This window comes from Petaurus breviceps, unplaced genomic scaffold (genome assembly GCF_028583685.1).
Source record: "Petaurus breviceps papuanus isolate PSGF00001 unplaced genomic scaffold, PetGlider_PUasm1.0 90842, whole genome shotgun sequence".
Lineage (NCBI taxonomy): Eukaryota > Metazoa > Chordata > Mammalia > Diprotodontia > Petauridae > Petaurus > Petaurus breviceps.
Window position 1 is genome coordinate 10,101,683 of NW_027187358.1, and position 7,284 is coordinate 10,108,966.

Genomic DNA, 7,284 nt, shown 5'->3' on the forward strand with positions numbered 1-7,284 from the left:
ATAGATAGATAGATAGATAGATAGATAGATAGATAGATAGATAGATACCACACTCACAGGTAAAGAGCTACCTATACCTACAACTTCATTGCAATAGATTGGATATAGTCTGATTTTCCCTCTAAGTAGATCTGTTTAACAGCTGAGTGGAAGACAGAGGTGCAGGGAGAGAGTTGAGGCAGGGAGACCAAAGAGAAGGTTATTACAATAATTTAGGCATGAGATGATGAGGGCCTGTACCATATGAGGGCATACAGACTATAATATAATAATCTCATGGTCTCTATGACTTGTTCCTCATACCCTATAATTTCATATAGTCCATTTAGAGGAATGCAGTTCATCAGGGGTCCCCTCACCAATTGGATCATCTACAAATCTACTTGATGAAAATATAGATTGTAAAAGGTGGGTAAATAGAAATTATGAGATTCAAGAGCTTATCCCTTTCAGACCTTAAGAGTCATTTGCATATGAGAGGGTCAGGAAACAAGACTGAGACTTGGGAAAGACAATGGGTCTGTCCCTCTGACCATTCAGTGACTTGAGTCATAGAAGAGATTGTGTTTAGAAGGTTCATCGCCCCTGCTAGCAATAGAAATGTGGAGTTGGTCAAGAAGAGAGATGGCTATGGAGGAAACACCCAGCTCTGAGGAATTCATCCTTTGCCTTTTCTTTTTAAACCTCTTGGAAAGTGTATAGCAGGGTGGAGCAAATTGGGAGGGAATTTCTCTTCCCTCTCTCCCTTTCCCCCTCCATCATCAATGTATTCAGTGAGTGCCTAAAGTGGTCCTTTCCAGCATGAAATAGAATCTGTCAGTTCATGCTCTGCTAGGATAGCACATCACCTCCATGCCACAGTCAGACACCAGAGTAGGAACTTGGGACAGAGCTTGCAAAAATGCCCCATCAATCAATCAGTCAATAAATAGATAGATAAAGGGACTATTTGAGGAAAGGTTATATGAACGAATCATGATATTTAAACACAGAAAAGTCATTAATAGTACTAGTCTGAAGAGCAGTTCTTCATGTCCCCAAGAAAAGAACCAAAATTTTCCATGCTGTGTTCTTCTACTTGGAACACTCCTCAACCTCTTCACCTAGCTAAAGTCAACAAATCCTTCAAGGCCCAACCCAAACCTCACCTCCTCATAGAAGCTTTGTTTTTCAACTTTGGTCCACATGGATCTCCCCCTACTCTGAACCCCTGTTGTCCTTATGGTCAATTCCACAATATTTAGCCAATCTATGATTCTCTAATTATTCCATGTTCTTCCCAAGTACATCATAAACTCTCAGAGGACGAGATGTAGAATCAGAAATTCTAGGGTTGCATCCCAACTGCTGTATTTAATATGCACATGACCTTGAGCAAGTCAATATTTAGGTGACTTATGATTCTCTAATCATTGCATGTTCTTCCCAAGTACAATGTAAGCTCTCAGAGAACAAGATGTAGTCAGAAAGTCCCAACTCCTGTACTTAGCATTCATGTGACCTTAAACAAATCACCTAATTTCTTTAAGGTTCAATTCCTAATATGCAAAACAGATGATAACATGATAAAATACATGTATTGAAAACCAAGTTTAAGATGATAGATAGATTTACATGTGAATATATGTAAATGTAAGCCATTATTGTTATACTTTTTTATATTCTCCCATTGTTTCTATCACAGGTTAGGCAGGCATTATGTATTTAATAAAGGATTTTTTAATTGGTTGGTTGAGATTGGCACCAGTCACAGTAGTAAGGATTGAGGTCAGACTTACGAAAGAACTTAGAAGCTGTGGTGGGTGGGTGTGAGAGTCTAAAAAGAACAACAGAGAACAATCAGGCGATTTCCTACCTGGGAGACATTTTAGGCAGGAAAGAAACTTTCCGTACAACATGTGTTCCCCCAGCTCCATTCTCCTGAATTGGATCAGGGACAGCATTGTTCAGGGGCATACATGTCTTATGGTATAGTCAAGATGGCAACCAGGATGGTGAGGGAACCAGAAAACATGTCATATGAAGATCAGTTGAAAGAATTATAAATGCTTAATCAAGAGAAGACTTGAGATAGTGTGGGGTGGAAGGGGTTGATACATGTCTTCAAATATTATTTTATAGAAAGAGGATTAAATTTGTTCTACTTAACTCTACAAGGGGGGGCACCAAGGCAACTTTGCATGGTGGGAAAAGCACCCACTCCAAAGTAAGAGGACTTGGGGTCAAATCTTTCCCCCTATGATTACTAGTTCTCTCTCAACACAGATGAGTCACTTGACCTCCTGGGCCTTACTTTCTTCCTTTCTAAAATGAGGAGGTTGGATCAGATGACCTCCAGCGGCCCTTAAAGTTCTAAGTCTATGACCCTATGACCAGTGGATACAAATTACAGGGAAGTGAATGTTTGTACAGTGTAAGGAAAAATTTCCTAATAGTTTTTGACGTGCCCAAGAGTGGAATGGACTGCTTCAGTGAGGAACAGTAATAGCTTATGTTTTATATGGCACTCTAAGGTCTAAGCCTTTCCTCATACCCCCATGAGACTGGTGGTACATGTATGGTCAACCCCATTCTATAGGTGAGGAAAGTGAAGATCAGAGAGGTTAAGGAATTTGTCCATACTAGGAAGAGTTAGAGATGAGGCTTGAACTGAGATCTTCAGCCTCTGAGTCTGGGCCTCTTTCCAGATACCTCTTACCTTCATTGAGTTCTCTTTCTCTGATGGTATTCAAACTGAGGCCAGATGACCACTTGTGGGGGATGTGAGGGATATTGTAGAGGGGATTTATGGGGTTGGACCAGAGCTTGGACCAGATGACCTCTGGGGTCTTTTCCAGCTTCCCTTCCATGCAGATCTATGATTCTGTAATTCAGTGAGTAGAATGATGAGCTCCAATAGTCCTTCCAGATTTCTCTCCTCCGCCCTTGCAGGAATACACTCATATCCTGTGTTCATTCTTCCTCTCTCTTTCCCAGACATGATCTCACTCTTTCTCACTCTTGGTTCTCCCCAGGGATGTAGCTATTGTTTCTTTCTTATTATAGACCTAGAACTTAGGATCAGATTATAGGTTCAGAACTGGATGGGTGCCTTAGAGATCATCTAGGCCAGCTCCTCCAGTTTACAATTGAGGAAACTGAGGCCAGGAGAAGTGATTTCCTAGAAGTCATGCCAGGATTTGACGTGAGGTTCCATGAATCTTGAGCTAGTGATCTCGTGGTTACAATCATGTTTTTCCCCCCTGGGGAAACAGAGATCTAGTCCAACCATCTCATTTTAAAAAGATGAGGAAATTGAGGTTGCCTGCTTGATTGATCCCATGAATTCTCCAAATTATGATTCCTAGTGTTCAGTAATGTGTATAAAAGAGGAAGTAAGCTCTCTCTTGAAGGGCAACAAAGGTTATGATTCTTGTATTTTCCCAGTACATAGTAAATTCTTAAGAAATGTTTCTTGATTGATTGATCCTGTATTGGTGGATTCCAGGGACAGACTCTATGCCTGTCAACTGAAGGTCATCCTGCCTAACTGCAGGGAGGTTTGGCCATACCAGTTCCTGAAGACCATTTACCAAGTCATGGGAGAGTTGCAATCTATATGGGTGGAAGGATGGGTTACCTTTAGCCGTTGGGACTTTGTCTCTATAACAAGATAGAGAGAGCCAGTCTGCCGAAGTGGATAGAGTATTGTCCTTAAAGCCAGAAAGATCTGGATCCAAGTCCTGCTTCTGACAAACACTGGAGTATGACCCTGGGCAAGTCACTTAATCTCTTGATGCTCTATGCAACTCTCAAAGACTCTCCAGGGTAGAAATGGGGGCTAACTTGCACTGGTGGGAGGATTGTTCTCATCTGGGAATTGTCATATCAATGAAATCACAGGTCCTATCCCTATCATACCAACAAGATCATAGAACCTTAGAGTAAGTGCATTATTGAAGGTTTCTCAGAACTCATCTGTGGTGACCCAGGCCAAAGTTCTAGGTTAGTATTTGTCAGTAATTGTTAGAGGCAGGTCTAGAAAACTCCATAATAAGACTGAGGGTATTTGCTGGGAGAAAACTGCAGTTTCTGCCTTAGATCTCAAAAGAAACAAAAGAACAAGGCAAAGGAGTGAACATAGGGATGGAGTTAGAGTCAAAATTAGGTGGGGGCAACTGGAGCTTTGCCCAAAGGTGCTGACATTTAGATGCCACCAGCAGTACTGCTTCACTGGATAAAAACAACTGAGTTTAGCACCAGGTAACAAGAATAATTAGATAAAATAAAAAGTTACCACAGGGTGCTTCCTCCCCTAGATGCTATATACCAGGTGAACTTTTTCCTAACCCATCCTTGTTCTACTCCCATCCCCTGAGGTATTCTCCTTATCAATGGCCTTGTGGTATCGTCAACTTTGCTTTGGGGATACCTTTTATGCTGCTCACACCAGGCATTACCAATACAGGTCACAGCTCTGGATGAAGTATCCAAAGTCAGGCTCTATTCTCTCTGTGTGGTCACTTCATTCAAATAGTTCCTGCAATCCCACTTCCTCCACAACCTAGCCTTCCCCCTCAGATTATAGAAGAGGTAATGGTCCCACTAAATCTTTTGGTTCTCTAACTTGGAACCAGAGAACTCCAGAGCTGGAAAGGGCCTTATCTCTTACTTAGTCTGACCCCCTTATTTTTCAAATAAGAAAACTGAGGCCCAGAGGGAGTGGTGGAGGTGACTTGCTCTGGGTCATCTCCAGTCATCCTGGTGAGTGTCTGGCCACTGGACCCAGATGGCTTTGGAGGAGAAAGTGAGGCTGGTGACCTTGCACAGCACTCCCTCACTCAAATCAAAGTCAACTGCAAGTCATGTCATCCTTTCCCTGATGCCATGGTCCTCTTCAAGAACTAAGGACAAACACAAGCAATAGACCTCGAATCTGAGTGTCTTGACTCTAAATCCAGGGCTCCTTCCATGGCAACACTCCTCTCCCAAGTTCTCCTCCCTCTTTCCCCCAGATCCATATGTATACCCTTGTCACATAGATGTCGAGAGACCGTGCTTTGTGCAATATGCTTGCCCAAAAAGTTGCTTGTAAACAAAGCATTTGCAAATCGAATCATTTTTAATGTTGGGCTAGAGTAGAGGTAGCAGCTGGGACAGACACCAATGGGGAAATAGCTCATAAACTGAAGAATTCTTCAGCAAAGTCAAAACCATTCTGGGTTTTATCTTTGTGTTTTGAAATCTCAATTATCACCTGATCAAGTTTGCTTAAATGAGGTCCACCTGCATCATAAATCCTTTTACTCTCCATTTCTTTCTTTCTTTTTTTTCCTATGCCTACTTAGAGGCTTCCTTCAGTGTCTTGGAGCATGAGCTCTCCCAGTTCAGGCATTATCTCATTGTCTCATAAATCCTTTTACTCTCCATTTCTTTCTTTCTTTTTTTCCTATGCCTACTTAGGGGCTTCCTTCAGTGTCTTGGAGCATGAGCTCTCCCAGTTCAGGCATTATCTCTCTGGGACTCATCCAGCCCTGCAATAGGGGTTAGTGAGAAATCTACTCAACTATGGTCTATGGTACTGAGTCCAGGGAAGAAGCCTTCTCTGACCTGTGCCCAGCCTCTGATCTCCCGGGGTTCTGACTTTGAGGGGCTCCTTGGCTGCTCCTTCTGGCCCAGAGCAGCTCTTGGGCAACAGCAGCAGGGATGAGTTAGTGTAACTTGATCTTGCCCATGTGGGTCATATTTCCTCTAAAAGGCTTAGAGGCTGAGGAGTAAAGGGAGGGAGGCACTTGGCAAATGTGTTCACCTTGGGCTTGGCTACACCCAGAACACTGGGGAAATAATCGGAACAATTTTGCTGATTCTGCATTGTGGTGGTATTCTCCTCCAGACTGGTGGAAAGAGATCCGTTGTCAGTGGAAGGGGAAGGGGTGTATATGTACAGATTTGGGGGGCCCCAAGAAGGAAGGGGCCCGTGAGTGTCTTTCGAGTAAATGTTTTTATAAGGCCAATCTGTGATAAAATTATGAAATTAGCTATTCTTTCTCCCTACTTTTCTCTAGGTTTCATATGATTTACTATTAGAAGGGGCTTTCGAGATCATCTATTCCAGGCGCTCTTAATTTGCAGTCTAGAAATTTGGTTTTTTAAAAATATTCATTTTAATTACTTTAATATTATTGGTTTCCTTTGGAATTCTATGTATTTTATTTTGTACATTTAAAAACTTTAAGAAGGGATCCATAGGCTTTATCAGACTGCCAAAAAGAGTCTGTGACACAAAAGAAGGTAAATAACCCCCTGATCTAGTCCCACCCCCTTCATTTTACAGATGAAGGAATATCTGTTGAAAGCCTATGTTGGTTATGTGACTTGCTCAAGGTCACACAGCTAGTAAATAGCAGAAAAAAGATTTGAACCCACAACTCTAAACCCAGCTGTCTTTTTCTACTAGACTGCATTAATCTGCTATTTTGTTCCTTTTATCTTAGGCCTCTTGGGTCTATTCTACTATCCTCAACACACACACAGACACACATACACATTCCTTCACAAAACAAAGAAACATTTAAGTTAAACTCCTCACACTGAAATGTTGGAGACCTAACATGGTTCCCCTCCTGGAAATTTGGATTTTAAAAGAGAAGCTTGGAAAGAACTGTGACCAGGGGCCTGCCAAAGCCCCCACTGAGAGTCAATTGTTAAACTTTCAGCCTGAGCGTATAAACTTCAGAAATCAGCAAAGGTTATAATTCAGGGTGTGATTTGTTATTTTGTTGATCGTTCATGGGTGGGGAACCAGCTGTCTCCAGACCACATGTAGCCCTTTAGGTCTTCAAGTACAACCCTTTGACTGAATCCAAACTTCACAGAACAAACACCCTTAATAAAAGAATTTGTTGTATAAAACTTGGACTCAGTCAAAAGGTCGTACCCGAGGACCTAGAAGACCATATGTGGTCTGAAGGCTGTAGGTTCCCCACCCCTGGTAGTCTTAAGAAAGTGTCATTAAGGCAATGTGTATATACTTTAAATATATATTATCTATTAAATATTTAATTTTTTATAATTTAAATGTTAAATATTGCTAACTATATCAATATATTATATGTACAATATATATTAAAAGTGTGTATATATTTTGGTGGAAGTGGGAAGAAGAACCTGGTTGTTAAACATTCATCAGCATACCCTATATTACTCTATAAACAATGCTTGAGCTCAGTAGGAGCACAGTAAAAAGCTAAGGGAATGAAGTCATCACCAGGCCTCATGACTGTAGGCTAATGATAATAACTGGCA